The sequence below is a fragment of the Nycticebus coucang genome, chromosome 20 (genome assembly GCF_027406575.1).
Source record: "Nycticebus coucang isolate mNycCou1 chromosome 20, mNycCou1.pri, whole genome shotgun sequence".
Lineage (NCBI taxonomy): Eukaryota > Metazoa > Chordata > Mammalia > Primates > Lorisidae > Nycticebus > Nycticebus coucang.
In genome coordinates, this window is record NC_069799.1 from 46,886,130 (window position 1) to 46,899,631 (window position 13,502).

The window sequence follows — 13,502 nt, forward strand, 5'->3', positions numbered from 1 at the left end:
AAAACCAAAGATAGCCACTACCCAAATATGGCAAGTGAGCACTTGAAATATAGGTAGCCTAGATTCACTTGTGCTGTTAGTATAAAATACATAGAAAATTCAGGCTCATGCCTATAACTTCAGCACTTTGGGAGGTGAAGAAGTGAGGATGGCTTGACGCCAGGAGTGTGAAACAACCTGGGCAATGTAGTGAGACCCTCTCTAAACACACACACACACACACACACAACTTATTCTAAAAAAAGAATGTAAAATATTTTGTTCAGATTTTTATATCAGTTACATGTCTTAATAATAAAAGATAGTACTGCTTTAAAGGATTTTGACATGGCTACTAAAAAAGTTTAAATTATACATGTGATTCACATGATATTTTCATTGGACAAAGATGGCTTAGATTTTTCTTATAATTGGGGTCAATTTTTTTTCTTGTTGATTTTTAAGATCTCTTAATATATTGTTTTTTTGTTCTTTTGTAGAGACAGAGTCTCACTTTATGGCCCTCGGTAGAGTGCCGTGGCCTCACACAGCTCATAGCAACCTCCAATTCCTGGGCTTCAGCGATTCTCTTGCCTCAGCCTCCCGAGTAGCTGGGACTACCGGCACCCGCCACAACACCCGGCTATTTTTTGGTTGCAGTTTGGCCGGGGCTGGGTTTGAACCCGCCACCCTCGGCATATGAGGCTGGCGCCCTACTCACTGAGCCACAGGCGCCGCCCAATATATTGTTAATACATATCCCTTGACTGTAATATTTTCAGCAAATATTTCCTAATCTATAACATTTTTTACCCGGAAGTATTGATTCTTTTGCCATATGCAAAAGTTGTTTTTAAGAATCGATTACTTCCTTCATTGCTTCTGGGTTTTGTGTCTTAATAAGGAAATCTTTCACCATGCTCAGATTACAAAACAGCTTCCTGTGCTTTCTTAAAATCATTTCTTCCTTGAATGTTTATTGTTGTTAGGCATCTGGAATTAATTTTTTTTTTTTTTGTTTGACATGAGGTAATGGAAGTTTTAATATTTTTGTTAGAAAGTAGGCAAAAGAACACAAATCAGATGTGTATAGTTGGATGTATTTTTAATGAGGGATGATTGTTTGATTGCTTTTTCCAAATGAAAACCAATTCTCCTAACACTCATTCTTTGAGCTGTCCTTATTTTTCCCCACTGATAGGAATTGCCTCCTTTAACATCTATTATAACGTTTCTGTAACAAGTGAATGCTCCCTCTGTCTCATCAACAGATTTGATTGTTCCTGCAGCAGAAACTCACTATTTTATCTTACTCTATCTTTCTCTTCCTCTCCTCTCCCAACCCCTTTTTTTGAGACAGGGTCTTACTCTGTTGCCCAGGTTGGAGTACAGTGGCATGATCATAGTTTACAGCAACCTCAGACTCCTGGGCTCGAGCCATCCTCCTTCCTCAGCCTCCCAAGTAGCTGGGACTACAGATGCATGCCACCAGGTCTAGTTAATTTTGCTTTTTTTTTTTTTTTTCTGTAGATACAGAGTCTGGCTTTGTTGCCCAGGCTAATCTTGAACTCCTGGCTTCAAGTGTTCCTTCTGCTCAGCCTCCCAAAGTGTGAACCACCATGCCTGACAGACTCTCACTATTGTAATTATCAATGTTTTTGAGAATGTTTTTGTTTTTAGGAGAGCAAGTCTTTTCAAAATTTATCCATGGGCATGTTCTTCCCTGGCAAACTTCACAATCAGTTTGCCAATGTCCACATCGAATTCTATTAGAATTTTGATTGAGATTGACATATGAATTACTTTGGGAGAGAATTTATATCTTTACAACATTAGCTACTTCTATGCAGGAACATAATATATCTCTTCATTTATTCATGTCTTTTAAAAAGTGAATCAATAAAATTTGATGCTTCTCTTAATACGTATATTATGCATTAGGCTTTTCTGAATTATTTTCTTGTTCTTGTTGCTATTGTGAATCTATGTTTTTTACTCTATATTTTTTTGTATATCCAACCGAGTCAACTGAATGTTCTTTTGCTTCTGTTAGTTTTTCACTTGATCCTCCTTGGTTTTCTAGATACACGATTATATGATGCCTTACAGCTGGCTTACACCAATTCACAACATTCAATTGTTTTCAGGAATCTTATAGGATGGTTGTCAAACATAGCCATTATTAAAAATTACATTATGTAAACTTACAATCAAATAGATTACATAAAAATAAAGGTGATATATGCTCAAAGTTCATCAAATGCTAATTATTTTATTACATTTTACTATTATCTATGTTCTCAAGGTTATTTGTCCCCATTGTTTTTGGGGATTGGAAATTATTTTTATTTATTTATTTATTGATTGATTTGTTTGTTTATTTTTGGTAGACTTGTGAGAAGGGTCTTAGTATGTTACTCAGACTTGTTTTGGATTCCTGGCCTCAAGCAGTCCTCCTGCCTCAGCCTCCCTGGAAATTCTTTATACATTTTTTTACTGTGTGTCTCTTCTGATTCCACATTCAATGCCTTGACAGCCTCCACAACAGGAGCACTATATTTACATTATGAAAAGCAACAAATGTTGCATATCAGGTCTTGATTTATTGTTTTGTTAATTGTCTAGACTTAATAAAGTCATTGACAAAAGGCTAATAATGGAAACTGCCATGGTTTGGATATGATTTGAGTTTGTCCTCCCCAAAACTCATGTTGAGATTTGATCCCCAGTGCAGCAGTGTTGGAGGGTGGGACTCAGTGGGAGTGTCTCCATCATAGGGCTGGATGTCCTTCTTGGGTGTCTTGGTGCCATTCTTGGGGTCATGAGTGAGTTCTCACACTAAGTCAGTTCTCTAGGGAATGGATTAGATCTCCAGAGAGTGGGTTATTAAACAAAGTCTGGAAACCCTTCAGGTGTGTCTCTCTTTCCACACACGTTCACTTTCCCTCTGACTCAGTGGAACCTCCCTAGTGCCGCAATCCTTTAATACAGTTCCTGTGGGTTGAGATCCACGGGTTGAGAACCTTTGCTCTGACTTCTTCCACCACCCTGTGATGCTGCACAAAAGCCGTCTCCAGAAGCCACAGCCATGCCCTTGAACTTCCCAGCCTTTAGAACCATGAGCTAAAAAGCCTCTTATATGCAGCCTCAGGGATTTTTTCAGACTAAAATAGAGATTAAACTTTAGTGTATATCATATCTGGAGTCATTATCTTGTGACTAACACAGAAAATTGAGGAAATACTCTTGCAATATTTGAAAACTATTTTTCCATTTAACCAAGAAGTCACTCACATCATTGACCAACAAAAGAAGTTTGGACAAGTAGTTTCACTTTCATCTTACTTATATGTAAACAAAAACAGCAACCAACATTCATGCTGGGAACCACATTCAGAGAACTGGTTTATCATCATACCACTCACTGATTTTACATGTAAATAATAAAATATTATACCTAACTTTATTTTTTGCCTCTACTGCATTGGCTAGGGTTCGAATACAACATGGAATAACAGTGGTGATACTTGACATTCTCTATTTGATCCTTATTTTAATGTTTCTATTTTATTATTAAAAAGGATGTTGGCTCTGGGTTTCTGGTAGATACTACTTAGAGTTCTGGAATTTCATTTGAATACTTTCCTTCCTACATACTAGTAGGAAACTTCTACAGCCGTTCTTCCATTTTCTACAATTCTCTGTTTTCCTTCCAAAAATTTATGAACATATGGATTCCAAAGTCCTTGCAACACTTGGCACAATCTCACACTTAAACAAAACTTCTTAAAAAACTTGTCTATATTCCTAGTGTAGTCCATTCCATAAATGCTTTTGTCCCCACCCCATCCCACACCACCGAGACCATTACTGCCCAAGGCACCAGAGACCTTCCTCCCTTGTGCCAAATCTACCTGGCAATTCTCTGCCCTCATTTCAGTACGTTATTGTTACAGAATTAACTATGTCTCCTTCATTCCATTTCTCTTCCTGGCATCTGGGTCTCATGATCTTCTGGTCTCATTCCCACCTTACTGGCCGTTTCTCTTTAGTTTTCTAAACTTGCTCCTTTTGGCCACTATGTGTGGAAGGTCCTGGCACGCCTAGAGGTCAGTCCTCAGTCTTCTCTACCCACTTCTGCGCCTTTGAGTGTAATTGATTTGCTGATGACTTCTCCAATTTCAGAATTCCTGTCTAGAGTATTCAGATGTGTACTCCTATATACCCTTAGATACCTCTTGAACATCTCAACCCTAACAAAGTCAAAGTTAGCTGGGCACAGTGGCTCACACCTGTATTCCCAGCACTTTGGAAGGCTAAGGCAGGAGGAGCGCTTGAGGGCAGGAGTTCAAGATCAGCCTGGGCAACATAGTGAGACCCCTTTTCTACAAAAAATGCTAAAATTAGCTGAATGTGGTGATGCCCACCTGTAGTACTAGCTACTTAGGTGACTGAGGCATTAAGATTACTTGAGCCCAGGAGTTTGAGGCTGTGGTGAGCTATGATGCCACTGCACTCCAGCTTGGGCAACAGAGCAAGACCCAGTCTCAAGAAAAACAAAAACAAACCAATATCACTTTCAATTCTCACTTCCCCCAAGTCCACTGTTTTTGCAAGTACTCCTTTCTTAGCTAATGGCACTGTTAGTTCCTTGTGCTACAACCTATAACTCATATTGGATTATTTTTTTCCTCTCACCTACATAACATAATCCATCAGTAGTCACTTTTTCCCCCTCCTTTTAAAACACCCCCCCACACACAATCCAACCACAGCTGAGCATTAACATAACTTCCTATCCTACCCTAAACCTCACTTTCACCTCTCACCTGGACCACTACAGTAGCCTCTGAGTTGTTTCCAATTTCTTTTTTTTATTTGAGACAGAGCCTCAAGCTGTCACCCTGGGCAGAGTGCTATGGCGTCACAGCTCACAGCAACCTCCAGCTCCTGGGCTTAAGCGATTCTCTTGCCTCAGCCTCCCACGTAGCTGGGACTACAGGTGCTCACCACAATGCCTGGCTATTTTTTGGTTGTAGTTGTCATTGTTGTTTGGCAGGCCCGGGCTGGACTCAAACCCACCATCTCTGGTGTATGTGGCTGGTGCCTTAGCCGCTTGAGCCACAAGCACCAAGCCATCCAAATTCATTCTTTCTCTTTCCCTAGTAACCGTAGAAATGATGTATATACATAAAGTTTATGTCATTCCTTGCACAAAAAAACCCCTAAATCCTCTAACAGCCTTCCATTATACTTAATGGGGAAAATGCCTCTAAGGGCCTGCTGAGACCCCATCTTCCCCTCCAATTTCATCTCACACCATCCTCTGCTCCACCCATCCTGTCTCAGCTACACTTGCTGTCCTGCTCTTTAGACATGCCAGCTCCCTCCTTCTTCCAGGTTTGATCCTTGCTGGTTTCTCTGCATGGAACACTTTTCCTGGAGATGTTTCATGGAGACTGTGTCCTCCCCATCACTCTGGCCTCTCCTTGGAGAGGTGTCTCCTGCCCATTTTATCCAAACAGCCACTGCTGGCCGTGCGCAGTGGCTCCTATCTGTACTTCTAGCACTCTGGAAGGCTGAGGTGGGTGGATTGCTTGAGCTCACAAGTTCGAGACCAGCCTGAGTAAGAACGAGATCCGGGCTCTAAAAAATAGCTGGGCATGGGCAACACCTGTGGTTCAAAGGAGTAGGGCTCTGGCCCCATATACCGGAGGTGGTGGGTTCAAATCTGTCCTGGCCAAAAAAAAATAGCTGGGTGTTGTGGCAAGTCCCTATCATCCCAGCTTCTTGAGAAAATGAGACCCTGTCTCAAAATAAATAAATAAATAAATAAAATAAAGCTTAAACTACAGTAGAACCTCCATTAGTTGACCACTTCCCTACACTGGCTACCTCCTTATGTTGACCTAATTTTCATAGACCGGACATGCACCACATGTACATATCAGTATAGCAGGCCTAGTTCATTATGTTGACCACCTCTGTATGTTGACCAGTTTGTTACGGTCCCTTGGGTGGTCAATTACAGAGGCTCTACTGTGTTTATTATCTGATGTCCGCTATAGAAAATGTGTGTTCACAAACTCTCCTTTTAATTGGCCAAGATCCCACTGACCCAACCTACCCTGCTGGATCAAAAACGTTACACTAGGAGTGTTTTAGTTATCTATTGCTATATATCAAACAATCACCAAATTTTGTGGCTTAAAACAATCATTGATGATTGCTCAAGATTTATGGATCAATGGGAGGGGGAGGAAATTCTAGCTCACACAGTGTTGGATAAAGAACTAGGATGGATGGTGGAAGGTCCAGAATGTCTTCACTCCTGCGGCTGACAGTTAGTCTTCAGCTGGGGTGTAGAAGAGGTTATCATCTAGAACCCTGACTTTTCTTTCGTGTAGATTTCTCCACATGGCTGCTTGGACTTCCTCACAGCATGTCAGCTAGGTTTCAAGAAGTAGCCTTCCTAGAGAACCAACAGCAACTTAATCACATGACTATGTTTTCAGTCATTGTGAAAGAGAAAGATACAAATGTGAGTATGGGACTCATCGTTCATGGATCCTCCAAATACAGTTTCCCTAAGCACCTAACAGAAGAGTGAGTGAATAATGGGCAAAAAGCTATGTAGACAAAGCATAAATGAATTGTGTGGTGTTTTCCAATAAAACTTTATTTACAAAAACAGGCAACAACCCTCCAATCACAAGGTATTATTTTACTGTAGGATTCAATTTCCTAATGATTTATTTAAGACATTTGAATTTAAGATCATAAATGAGGTTAGTTATTATTCCATTATATATTTCTTTTCTCTTCCCTTCCCTCTCTCTTCCTTCCTTTTTCCTTCATGTTTTAAAAAGCAGAGTCTCACTTCTTTCCTTTTTCCTGCATGTTTTTTTAAGCAGAGTCTCACTCTGTAGCCAGGCTAGAGTGCAGTGGTAAGATCATACATAGCTCACTATAACCTCAAACATCTAGACTCAGCCAATTCTCCCACTTCAGCCTTAGCCAGAACTATAGGCATGGACCACTAATCTGGCTATTTATTTTTATTTTTGTAAAGATGAGGTCTTCTACGTGGCCTCAAGCAATGCTCCCACCTCAGCCTCCCACTTGGGATTGCAGGTGTGAGCCACCATGCCTTGCCCTCCCTCATTTTTTGTATGAGATTATTCTTCTCTTGTTTTGGTATCAGGATTAGGTTGCTTTGCAAAATAAATCAGGAAGCTCTGTTACTATGCTCACTGAAGTAAAATAAAGAATCTCTGCAAACAGGGACTCTTTTTTTCAGACTGCTGTATCCCCAGCACCTAAAACATAATAGGAGTTCAATAAATAGTTATTGAATAACTGAATGAGTCTTCCTGAAAGTATTGGTAAATTTTATCAGACCTAAATGTGGTGCTTATTTCCTATAGGCATTTTTCTGTTTTACCATTTACCCAATTACTTCTGAGATTATTAGTTTTATTTTGTTAATGAGTTTCTGTTTCTTTTAAAATAAATTTGGTTAGCCATATTTTTCTAAAAAGTAATTCATTTCATCTAGACTTTCAAATTCATCAGCTTAATAGTACACATTGTTCTTCTTATCACTTTAAAATATCTTTCCCCTGCCTAGTTCTAACTCTTTTTTCTCTATATTCATTTATTTTGAGACAGAATTTTGCTCTGTCTCCTGGACTAGAGTACCATGGGCTGAGCCCAGGTCACAGCAACCTCAAATTCCTAGGCTCAAGCAATCTTCCTGCTTCAGGCTCCTGAGTAGCTGGGACCACAGGTGGGTGCCACCACACCTATCTAGTTTTTCGATTTTTACTGGGGGGAGGGGGGCTCTCACTCTTGCTCAGGCTGGTCTTGAACTCCTGCCCTCCCACCTGGCCTTTCTTTTGTTTTTGATAAGACTTTCACAAGTTTGCTAATTCTACTGGTCTTTTAAGAGAAACAGATTTTGGGCCCAGTGTGGTGGCTCATGCCTATAACCCTAGCACTCTGGGAGCCCCAGGTGGATGGATTACCTGAGCTCAGGAGTTCTGAGATCAGCCTGAGCAAGAGGGAGACCCCCAACTCTACTAAAAATGGAAAAACTAGCCAGGCGTTGTGGCGGGCGCCTGTAGTCCCAGCTACTCAGAGGCTGGGGCAAGAGGATCACTCGAGCCCAAGAGTTTGAAGATGCTGTGAACTAACATAATCAGCATGGCACTCAAGCCTGGGGCTGCAGAGTGAGTCTCTGCCTCAAAAAACATACAAAGATACAGATTTTGGTTTTATTGCTCAAGAGTATTTTTTAAAACTCTGACTTCAAATGTACACAGCTATGATTTAATAAAAATAAAAAAAGAAGAAAAAAATAAATAAAAAAGGACAAATTTTGCAAACTGACAACAGAAAAAGAAATATGCATAGGCAATCAACAGGTGAACACGGTGCTTAACTTTACCCTATTTAAAGTGATCTTCAATAAAATAACAAGGATTTTGTGGCACCTAAAAAAAAGAATAAAAAAATAAAACTCTGACTTCAAATTGAAGCAGAAATTAGTAGTAGCCTTTATAATTATTTGAGGGTTGAATATTTAGTTCGTATCTTTTGCTATCTTCTAGGCTTTCTGATAATACATTAAGGTAAGTTTTCCTCTCAGTGCTAAACTGACTACATCCATCAGTTTTATATACAGGATTCTCATTTTGATTTAATTCTATTTGCTTTCTACCATTCAAAAAGTCTTCAAAATCTCTGACCTTCTGATGACTTTTTCCCCCCTTTTACTATATTGTTTGGGATTTGTGTTTTGGGGTAGCCAGGCTCAAGGGCAGCACCCCGCCCCCCACACTCTCCTTGTCCTGGTATACACATCCTTCTGGGGTCCTCTTCCACACTGTACCCAAGGTCGTCTGTGTGATTAATGCAAGATGGCGAAATGATGGCATTGGATTTCTGAGGCTAGTCAGTAAAAACCTGTGTGCCTGGGCGGCTCCTGTGGCTCAGCAGGTAGGGCGCCGGTCCCATATGCCGGAGGTGGCGGGTTCAAACCCAGCCCCGGCCAAAAAAAGAAAAAACCACAAAAAAAAAAAAAAAAAAACCTGTGTGCCTAAACCTGTGTGCCTACTGCTTTGCCCTTTGTCCCTGGGGTCACTCACTCTAAGGGAAGACAAGTGCCATAGCAAGGGGACACTCAAGCAGCCTAAGGAAAGTTCTACACAATCAGGAACCTCATGAGGCCCCCTAAAAACAGCCATGGGGTGCACTTGACAGTGAATTCTCAGGGCCTAGTCTGATTTTCAGTTGATTGCCTACATCTTGATTATGACTTAAGTGATTTTTTTTTTTTTTTTTGAGACAGAGTCTCATTTTGTCACCCTCGGTAGAATGCCGAGGTGTCATAGCTCACAGCACCTCAAACTCTTGGGCTCAAGTGATTCTCTCACCTCAGCCTCCCAAGTAGCTGGAACTACAGGCACCCACCATAATGCCCATCTATTTTTAGAGACAGGTCTCACTCTGGCTCAGGCTGGTCTCAAATATGTGAGCTCAGGCAATCAACCTGCCTCACTCCAGAGCGCCAGGATTATAGGCATGAGCCATTTCACTCGGCCTCATAAGTGATCTTAAACTGAAAACTTTCAGCTAATCTACTTCTTAATTTCTGACTTACACAAATGATAAGATTTTAAAAAAATGTTTGCTCAATTAAGCTCCCAGGTTTGGGGATAATTTGCTATACAACAATAGGTAACTAATATCATTTTTTTATGTTTAAAATTTTTAATTATGGAGTATATAATAGTTGCATAATTTTATAGGGTGCATGTGATGTTTTGATACAGGTATACAATGTAACTAATATAATTTTACAATATATTCTATGTCATTTCAATAGGATTTTGGAAGGGAGAGAAGGGAAAGATATGGACTCAGTCTTGAACCAAACTCTCTCTCCCTTTAAAATATTTCCTCTTCACCAGGGTTCTAACATTTTAGACAAAATATTTATATTCATAAAGGGGAAATGATCGGGAGGAATAGATGGTCACAAAAGGAAAAATATTAGTATTAAAATTCCATGACACATTCTAACCCTTGTACATTTGTATATCTACTAAGGTACAAAACTGTTTGTGTTAGAACAAATAAATGTCAATCCCACAGACCTGAGTATAAACACTGAAGCTAATGGGGAGGACCCAGGAGGTCAACATGTTGCTTAGCAACTAAAGAAAGAAGAGACCAAACAGTAGCTTCCCACAGACACCGTCACCATCATCCCATCCTGGATTCAGTTGTGGTGGTGGACAGATGAGCGTGTAGAGGCAGTGGTGGGGTCAAGTATTACGTTCTCTTCTGTTTTTTTCGAGATCAATTTATTCTTATGTCAATTATTTCTTTTCTTTTCTTTTTTTTCTTTCTTTCCTTCCTTCCTTTCTTCTTTTTTTTTTTGGGGACAAAAAAAAAAAAAACTTTGTGTTTGGGAGCCAACACAAATGGGTTCAAATCTTGGATGTACGTGTCAACTGTTGGACATGTGACCTGGTATTTAATGTCTCTATTTCCTAGTTTCTTCCTCTGTAAAAAAGCAAATAGTACCTGCCTTGCAGAGCTGTTTGAGGGTTCAATATGGAAAAATATTGCAAAATATGCAACACAGTTTAAGTGCTCAAAAAATGTTGATTTGACCCACACATGCAAACAATATTATCCTGAAGTTTTCTAACTATAATTTCTAAAAGACTTATGCTATTAATATTCTAAATTAGTATTTAGATCTTTTTTATCTCACGGCACACTTGGACCTATACTTAAACTTCTGCAGCACACTTAAATTATGTTGATAAAAAAAGTAGAAAAAGGAATATACTAGGCTGGGCTCAGTGGCTGACGCCTGTAATCCTGGCACTCTTAGAGGCTGAGGGGTGTGGATTGCATGAGCCCAGGTGTTCTAGGCCCATCTCTACTAAAAACAGGAAAACTAACCCAGCATCACGATGGGGACCTGTAGTCCCAGCTACTTGGGAGGCTGAGGCAGGTAGATTGCTTGAGCTCAAGAGTTTGAGACCAGCCTGAGCAAAAGCAAGACCCTGTCTCTACTAAAAATAGAAAAACCAGCAAGCATGGTGGTGGCTGCCTGTAGTCCCAGCTACTTGGGAGGCTGAGGCAGGAGGATCGCTTGAACCTAGGAGTTTGAGGTTGCTGTGAGCTATCACACTATGGCACTGAGGGTAACAGAGTGAGACTCTGTCTTAACAAAAGAAAAAGAAAAAAATATATATGTATACTTACTGTGCTTTGTACTTCTTTTAAAAATAATTTAATTAATGATCTTTAAAATATAAAATAGTAACTTTTAAAACTCCCATGCTTCAAAAAATCGTAAGTGATACAACATTCAGTTGTATCCTAAATCACTTACATGAAGTAAGGGGGGAATATTGTAGGGACAGCCCTTAGGGAAATAGAAGTATCGTATTCAAGATAAGCCATTTGCAATTTACAACACACATAGATTTGACAAACTTGGCAACCTATATATCTCAAGTACAATCTAAGTTGCTTAAAACGGGGTGCTAATGTAACAAAGATGTGTGGATTTCTACCAGAATAAAACTTCCCTAAAGTCTTCTGGTGGTTGGAAAGGGAACGCAAGGTGAGGACTGATGGACTAACCTGCACAAGGGCCACAGCTGAATAAACAAAGCAAATGCTTGTTTAATTAACAGTGAGTCAAGGCAACATATTCCCTTATATAGGGTAGAACATATAATTTCTAAATGTCTAAAACCTGGAATTAGTGCCTGTGACCTCAGCAACGCCAAGAGGTGGAATGTGAGGATAAAATTTGTTCTAATTTTCTATCTAAAGATATTATTTTTTAAAGCCCTAAAAACTGAAAATTACTTTTCCTGGGTACCATCTTTAGCTTGTCTTATAATTTCCATTGCAGGCTGACTGGCTAACATATGGGTGAGCCAATAATTGGGGGGTTAAATATTGCGCTAAGATATTGGGTATGTGGTTTCTTGCCTTACAATCCATATCATGATTTGTATTAACGTTATTTCAAATAGTTCCTAAAGACCTTCCCCTACATTTTACACTAGGAATTTACCCTTTTAACTATCCTCGCCTGAGGCCCCTCCCCTCAGTGAAATTAGAGTTGGGAGAAAGAAAAGAGGAAAATCAATGAAGGATCACTGAGCTGGTAAGTGGGCAAAAGCCTAATGGACCCTGAATCTAAAGACATTTCCCTTTACTCATTCATTTATCAAATGTTTGTTGAGCACATGCTGTGAGCTAAGAAAAAAGTGACAAAGTAGATATGACTCTGCTGCCCTTGATTTTTTCCTTTTTTTTAGATAAGGTCACATACTGTCCGCCAGGATAGAGTGCAGCAGGCAAAATCATATCTCACTGCAGACTCCAACTTGTGGGCTCAAGCACTCCTGCCTCAGCTTCCTTGGTAGCTGAGACTACAGGCATGTGCCACACTGCCTGGTTAAATCCCCCACCCCTTTTTTTATACAGATGAAATCTCCCTATGTTGCTTAGCCTGGTCATAAGCTCCTGGACTCAAGTGATCTTTCCACCTAGGCCACCCAACGTACTGGGATTACAGGTGTGAGCCACCATGCCCAGCCTGAAAGAAGTACAACATACATAATTTCAGATTGTCCTAATAAACAGGGCTCTGTGTTGAAGAATGGCAAGAGGGATCAACTTCAGACAGGAGGTTGGGAAAGGTACTTCCTAGGAACCAGAGTTTTAGGCTAAGAACTGAAGTACAACAGGTTAGCCATTTGATGAGGGTAGGGAAGATCACAGCAAGAAGACACAGCATCTTCCATGAAGCTACCCAGCTAGAGGAGAAAAAACTTGCCTTCTTAGTGTCAGTACACAGAATTTTGGTGCAGGCAGAACATGATCAACAAGGTAAATGCTTGTGAGAGCTGAGATGGGGGAAATAGACATGGCTAAAACCAGCAGGCTACCTCTGAAGTTATAAATGCTTCCAGGCACTTTTCCCTTCATGTATGAAAGTTTCTGTTGATTGCAGTTAAAAAGCATGAATTTTATATAAGGTGTCATGGAAGGTATTGAATTAAGAAGGGAAATGCAGAGATGTGATTTATATTCTTCAACGATCTTTCTGGATGATATGTAGAGAGCAGATGAAGGTGGCCAACAGTGAGAAACAGAGGGATCAGTGGCCGTCTGAGTCGGGTGATGGGTGTGGAGATAGAAGAATCAACAGTTCTTGATGGGTTGAATATGGGGAGGTGAGGGAGGAATGAAGGATGACCACTAGGTTTCTGATATGACCTGGCAAGGCAGATGGAGGTACCATGTGCTGGGATGGGGAGGAGTGGGCTTGGAGAGGGAATCAAGAGTTCAGTTTTGGAAAAAGTGAAGGACCAACACTGCAGCTGGTTTTATGCACCACTAGACACTCGTATGAGTGTGCTACTCTTGTTTGAAGGAACGAAGACGGGCTAGACCAGCGTGACATCCTGTCACCCCCT